Source organism: Salvia hispanica, unplaced genomic scaffold (genome assembly GCF_023119035.1).
Source record: "Salvia hispanica cultivar TCC Black 2014 unplaced genomic scaffold, UniMelb_Shisp_WGS_1.0 HiC_scaffold_513, whole genome shotgun sequence".
NCBI classification, from domain to species: domain Eukaryota; kingdom Viridiplantae; phylum Streptophyta; class Magnoliopsida; order Lamiales; family Lamiaceae; genus Salvia; species Salvia hispanica.
Genome location: NW_025952260.1, coordinates 33,614 through 41,578, shown reverse-complemented (window position 1 = coordinate 41,578; position 7,965 = coordinate 33,614). Strand labels below are relative to the sequence as shown.

Sequence of the window (7,965 nt, the reverse complement as noted above, 5' to 3'; positions counted from 1 at the left end):
AAATAATTACATTACTAGATTTCTTCCAACTTTTAACTGTCTATGAAGAAAATAAGTTACCAAAATCATTCTGCAAATCTCACTAAACCTATGAAACATAGGTAGCATCATAGTTGTGAAAGTGCTTAATTAAAATCTGAGAATGAATGAATGAATGAATGAATGACTACTCTTATTCCTATGGCGGTTGCAAACGAGAAAGCGCTTTCGTATGATCAAGCTTGTCACTATCATCCAATCATAAATGAGAATGATTTCACGACTTGAGAATGATGTTTTGCTACATCATGGCCTGCAGGTGCAGATGAATAGGTAGGACTATAGAATGTTGGCATGGTGGACTATAAATTGCTACAAGGCGGGTTAGAGGCGGATCATTATGGGTGCTTTTAAACGTTTTTAACCGAAATGGGTCGGGGTTTAAGTTATCACGGTAAGATAGAGAACCTTTGTTGATCTTTAATTTAAAGAAAAACAGTAAAAAAACATATAAGAAAATTATAGTATACTATTCAAGTATATTTTTATTTTAATTTTTCTTGTTATATTCAAATTAAAATTTATAAATATAAAATAAAAAATTAATATTTCATCAAATAAGGAGTAATTTAAAATTCAAATAATATATAATTAAAAATATTTGAATACAATGAATAATACACATTTTAAATTTCAAAAAAATAGTAGTACATGACTAAAAGTGCATTACTTTAAGAAAAAATTCATAGTTAAAAAATCATAAATAAATAACTTACTACTATTAAATACATATAAATAAATTTGATTCTAAAAGTAAAAAAAATACATAAAAATAAATTCCCATTTTTATTAAAAAATGTGATATGTCATGTGGCACGCAGTCAATCGTTGTCTCAAGACTCTCAACTAATTGTTTTTGCACACATGAAGGAGATGAAGCGCATGCTCAGAGCAGCCACCGGAGCAACTCCTAAGCACTTTGCTGCGGTTGCCTTGAGAAGACAACGCTAACTGTTTGTTGCAATTGAGATCAATGTTAATTTCAAATTCAATAAAGAACATATAGCATTAAATTCGTATTTTACTAAGGTGTAAAATGTATGTGTAGATTACATATAGTATTATCTCTTTATGTAATTGATGGTGCTAAGTTAGGACAGCCAAATTATTATACCCCAAAATTACTTACATGCCTATGATAAGAATCATAATATTCAAATAAACCACCAGGAAACAAACTAAAGGTTCCAACAATTTCAAACCTCTACATTTTGAGAGGAAAAAGAATGACATTCAACCAAAGCTCTAAGCTAAAACTATATGACAGAATTCGAAGCATAGACTAGAATTTGGAACAGCACAAAAAGACTCAACTGCTGCTATCAGCAATACACAGAAGAAGTTCTAATTCTAACTTCTGAGTCTGGCAAATGTCAAGTAACCAGTATGCCCCTCGTCTCACCCATTCGTCTAGCCAAGACAGTCTGAGGTCGAGAATTCTCCTGTCCATTTGTTGACCGTTGTCTTTTCTTGCAACCCTTAAGAGATGCCAAAACCCCATCACCATCCTGCCAACTTGGCAAGTGCCCTTCTCGAACTTCATATGTGTGGAGGAGTATCTCAAACGTTCTTATGTCTGCAACATTGAACAAATTTGATAATTAGATTGGAAATGGTCAGCACAAATTTATAGGTTTTCAAGTTGAAAGTTTGGAGTAGCAGTCTACCGGTGAAGGATGATTTGAGCGTCTCACAAGATCTCTGCACTTGCTCAATACAGGGAGAGAAGGAGCACAAGACCCCGTCTTGCTGCAGCATTTTTGCAGCAGAAGGAATCGCTAGCCATGGCTGAGGCAGGTCGAGGAAAACAGAATCGGCTCTACCCGAAAATTCATCTGGGAAACCCTCACCCTGTATGTCTCTCACACCAACTGTCACCAAACTACTCAATCCTGTGCGTTCAAAATCCTCCCTGAAACAAACATATGCACATACATGTATATTGTCATAAAAAATGATATAAAAGTCACTCAAAAACACAGAAATCCGCTCGAAATACTTCTAACTGCACATCCAATTAGTAAAAATTCCTATATGAAGGCAGGAGTTACTTCTAACTAAACAGCCAATCAAATATAATCAGATTTAAAGCATCCAGATTTCATCAAATAATTCTAACTGAAAATACAATTAAACATATAATCAAATTTGAAGATATGAAATAGCATTGACATAATGATAGGAATAAACAACAAACATAAACGCACAAGAGCTTCAAAACGACAGAATGAATACACAAAGTAGCCACCTGGCTGAAGCAGCCCTCTGTTCATGGAAATCAAAGGTATAAACATGGCCATGGGGAGCAACAGCACGAGCAAGAGAAGTAGACAAGGATCCACTTCCCGTGCCGGATTCAAGCACCACGCAACCAGGAACAATCTCCAAATACATAACCACGAAACTTATATCCGCAATATATAAAATCTGCGTCCTGTGGCTCAAAACCAGAGTCCAAAGCTCAGGCGTCGGAGCTAATAAATAAACGAATCCGCCTTTACTGCTGAAGATCTTAGAGCCGAACGGCTTCCGATCCAATCAGAATGCTTGAACATACCAAAACGGTTCTGTAAAACCCCTTCTCCGAAACTTGTACAGCCTTCATCACGTCGTGCCGCTCATACACAATGACCAAATCCCCTCCGTTATGCAGCGGTTGAAGGATAGCGTTTTGGTAGAATCAGTTGGCAACATCTTTGGCGATTTTCCAATCCAATATTCAATTAGTATCTGTTGTTTTTGTAGAACCAAATTAGAGATTTGAACGTTGTATGAAAAGGTTAATTAGGTTTCGGAATCCATACTTACAGGCTGATAAACAGAGATGATTCGAGAGCGAAGGATGAGCCGTCGATGGCGGAAGCGGCGGTGAGTGTATTGGATGTCAGTTCAGCGGGCGTGCTTTGCTTTAGTAGGGTTTAAAATTTATATTCTTTTTATTTTTAATGATAAATAGCATAAAAATCAATTTCTTTTTTTATTTTTGAGAAAAAAATACCTATCTTTAAGTTTACATAAACAAACCTAAAAGTTTTTTAAATTTTATGAGTAAAAAAGACTAATATAAAAAATATTCTTTTAAATTTATGTTTAGTGTAAATGATTTAATACATATTTAAATTGATATTTATAAAATGAGTTTGTTTAGTGTAAATGGTTCGAATGCTTTCCCCTCCGCTAAGACATAAAACTCATTTTTAAACCCTAAATCCCTTTTAATTTTTCAATGGAATAACACCAAATATGGTGTTTACTCCAAAATTTTGTTAGAAAAATACTAAAAAATAGTGTAAACTTAGAGATGATGTAAATGGTTTGAGTAAAGCTACTTTAGTGTGATATATCTCAAAATGGGTTTGAAATTAGCATAAATGTTTGGAGATGGCCTAAGTACGAACTTGTCCGAAATAATTTAAATTGCTCCGTAGTTTGTTGCACTAGAAATTCAAGACTCATAAATAATGGAGAACTAAATACTGTTTTGAGATTAAGCTAATAATTAGGGAATAAATATATCAATTTAAATTCTAGTAGTACGATTTTTTAAATTTTTAGTCCGCCCCAACCGAAAAAAATGCTACATGGTGAATCTCAGTCAGTAGTTTTAATTGTAATGGACAACTTTCAACAACTAGAGTGCTCCCAAAACCATTGTGAAAAAACGTGGCCCAACAAGTAAGCCTATAACAAAATACAGCAATTTGGCCCGACCATTTAGTCTCCAACTATCACACACGCATTATGAGAGTCTCCAACTATCATAATGCATTCTTTTCTATAGATCGAAAGATTATGCATAATCACCAAAATCTTCATTTTTAACATCACATTCACTATGCGAAGTTTAAAAGCATCTAAATGCTTTTTTTTCTTTAAAAAGACTTCATTTGAAAAGTGAATTGTATATTTTATTAAATAAAATAAGTTAAAATTAGTTGTGATATTCTTGGTATTATTGAAGAAATTCGTTCAGGATAGCTAACATAAATAGAATGAAAGCTTTTAAAAATATAAGAAAAAAAAGAAATGAATGAATCATCATTTGATGATAATATTTCACAATTTATAAATTTGCTCTTTTTCGGGTGGGTCTGGTTTTTTTATTGGAGGTATGATAAATAATTATAGCACTTAAAGCCCCCAAAATTTAACCCATCTTTTTATTTTCTTAATTTTTTTCTCCCCAAAATTTATGATTTTTTTTTTATTATTGAAAACATCACAAAGATGTGTATTAAAAGAAAAATTTGAAAAATAAAAACTAATTATATACTCCTCCAAAACCTTTTTATCAAATTTTTTCCTTTTTTTTGTAAAAAAGATAAAAAATATTAAAGGGTGAAATGGTAAATTAAAGAGAGAATAATATAGAGAAGAGTCTTATCTACATTTTTTCTCTTCTTAAATTCCCCTTTTTAACTTTTTTTTTTTAAAAAAAAAAAAAAATATAAAGGGGGTATTATATTTCGTTAGGAAATTTAAAAACATTAGAATATTTTTAAAAAATAAAATGATGAAGATATAAAATATTCTTTTTAAAGATTGAAAAAGCCGAAAGAGTTATAAATATATGTGTGAGTTTTTTTTTTTTTTTTTAAAAAATGTGAGTTATGTAGGTTTCAAATGCATTAAAATATTTTTAAAAAAGCTAAAGCGATGAAGGTATAAAAAATGTTTTAAAAATTTTGAATAGAATAATAAATATATATGTTAATTGTGTAGGTTTCAAATGCATTAGGATATTAAATAAACAGAAGAATGAAAAATATAAAAATGCATAAGATATAATAAAACAAAAAAAAATAAAGATGTGTGCATTAGACGGCCCTATTTTGAAATCCATATTAGTAGAATATTTAAAAGGAATAAAAAGATTTGAATAAAAAAAAAAGAAGCATATAGGGACGGCGTTGACAAGTACTCAAACTTAGGCCCTTTGCCATGAAAGAGGAATTGATTACCGCTGGACAAATATGAGAATTGTAAATTTGTACTCCTTCCATAATAGAAGTCTTGTTTTGCAATTTTATCTCGGAATCGAGTTTGATTCTTTTTCCATTAAATTAAGGTCCTTAGCTAATTAATTAATTCAGCATTTCATTTAAAACAATATATACAAGTGGGACCCTATTTACTAACTTTCCAATTTTTCTCAACATTTCTTAAAATCCTTAAAATGAGAATCTTAATTGAACGGAAGAGTATATCTAAATGCATATGGCGGTTTGGTTTAGAGATTGTATCAAATAAAATTTTATTGTGTTTGGTTTAGATTTAATCCCCGTTTCTAAATTAAAAAAAGGAAAAAGTACATTTTTTGTTAAAATTTTCCCTTTAATTTAAATTTATTTTGGGATTATTTTATAGGTATGACATCTTATGATTAAAAATTTAATTTATAACCCCCATTTTTTAATATTCATCGATTATAGGGATGACCAATGACAATAAAAAATGATTAAAATATCCGATTAATTATATTTTAAAAAAAAACAAAAATCCTATTTGGTACCTGAAATTAATTATTGATCAATTTTCAATATGATGCAAAATACATGTCCCCTAATCAGGGTCAAAAACAAAACCAACAAACACTAAAATGAAATAAAATCCACCACAAACAAAAAAAAAAAAACTTTTGGTCAGTGTGGAAAAGTTTTTCCCCAATATTTTTTAAAAAGTATTACAAACCCAAAACTTTTTAAATTTCAATTTCCGCAAAAAACAAAATAAAATCTTATTTTTCTTACCGCATCTAAAAAAAAGGAAAACGATTTAAAAGTATTTCACATTAAATTGAAAAAAATAAAAATAATAAAATATTAAAGCGTAGATCCTAGAAAAGCATGTTGGGTCAAAAATTATGAAATGTGGTGATATAAAATTTATCAAGCAATTATAATGTAGATATTGTATTATAACTACCTTGTAGAATGAAAAAAATTGGTATTAATTTTTAAAATTTAAAATTTATTTTTTAAAAGTTAAAATACTAAAATTGAATCATATAAATATTATCTTTTCGTTGGGGAAAAAAGAAGAAAGGCGAACAACACAAATTTTTGGGTATGGTTTTTTTTAAAAATCTATATCAAATTACAACAAAACAATTTTAAATAAATTTAAATCCCCATTTTCATATGATATTTAGTTGCTCTAACTCGATATCATTTTTTTTTGAAAGGGTATTATTTGTGGAAAATTATCTTTAAAAAAAATTGATTATTGAAATGCCTTTTTTCATGTATATATTTAATAATGCTCTAACTCGATATCATTTTTTATTGAAAGGATATTATTTTTTGACGATTAATCATATTCAAATATTTTGATATAGCTTCATAATTTGATAGGGGTAAAATTAAAAAACAAAATGATGGGAGGGTTTACTATAGAAATTGACTATAGTACTAATATAAGTGTATGGCATAAATATGATTTAGACATTTTGTGCATATTTGTCCTTTTCATGATATTAATAAATGGTTGTTTAATGAATATTCATCGTGACAGGGACGATCTCGACGGCAATGCCGCACTATAATTAGTTCATTCATGCCTGATTTTTATACTCATAGTAGACGTCCATTCGTGAGAATTATTATGCTAAATATGAGCAGTATTATCGTTTAATTTAATGCATATTTAGCATTATATTTTATTTTATGTATTTAATTTAATTTTAATATATTTAAAATATTATTAACATTTTAATTTTATAAAATTCATAAAATACAAAATTCGATTCATTCATTTTCTCTAAATCATCAAATAAATGAATAAAATAACCAAAAAAATGAACAAATCAAACTTTGGTTTTTCATAAATTTTGTAAAATTTAAAATTTCAATAACAGTTGTTTGTCAGGATTTCGAATATGAAAGTAATTCAGTTTCTTAATTTTTAAATGGATGTTTGTTTAATTTTCAGTCAGACATGAAGAATAAACAAAACCTAGAAAACAAAAAAAATGCAACATTCCAGGATTCTAATTCCCGAATGTTCTTAAATTTTTTCTAATTTTTTGGGTCTACATATTTAAGTGGGTATATAATACTTACTACTCCTAACATTTTATTGTTTTATACAACTATAATAAATAATAATGTTACTATTATGTTAAAAATTAATAACTATTTAAAACATCTTAAATAATTTTAAAATTATATCACACTTAATTATAATAAATAAAATAATAATAATAATAATAATAATAATAAACTATATTACTAGTATGTAATTATAATTGTAATAATTTTATTATTATGTTTTCAATTAGTGTTATTGTACTTATAATAACTTATTAAAATAATTACTAATATAATTATTTAAATTATAAATGATAATAATAATTGTTATAACTAATTAAGAAAGTTCCAAAGTGAAAGTCATATTTTTCTTTTACTATCAATGATAATTAAGCTCTACATTCCATCAATTTATTTCAAACACATTTTATTAATAAAATTGGATACTCCTATGTTAGTGAGACCTAACTCCAACACTTATTTAATCAATTTTTCTTTACGTTTCTAAAACTCGCTCAAACCAAATACGACTTTTCTGAGACGGATGAATGTAATTAAATTCTTGATTGATAATTTATTAACTAAATTTTAATTAATGATCATTATCAGTTAGAAATTTAATTAAAAAAATCTTATCTTAATTATACTACGTAATTTGTTAATTTAGTTATTAGTACTATATTAATGAACCAATTAAATTTGATTGATTATATAATTTCAAAATTTTACATTTAATAATAACTTAAAATACAATTAAGAAATCACAGGAGTATTACTTTTAGACAAACAAAAGGATCTATTTTTCGTTATTAATACAGAATAATCATAGTTTTGGATATTGATTTCCGTTTTCGCTATTTTGAGTTGTTTCTTAATTTCTCTGCGTATATGTTGATTT

The 7,965-nt window shown here is 28.0% G+C and overlaps 1 pseudogene; it reads right to left on the bottom strand.

The window, feature by feature from the left end:
* Positions 1-1,175: 1,175 nt before the first annotated feature.
* Positions 1,176-2,927, bottom strand: LOC125199460 (annotated as a pseudogene).
* Positions 2,928-7,965: the final 5,038 nt, after the last annotated feature.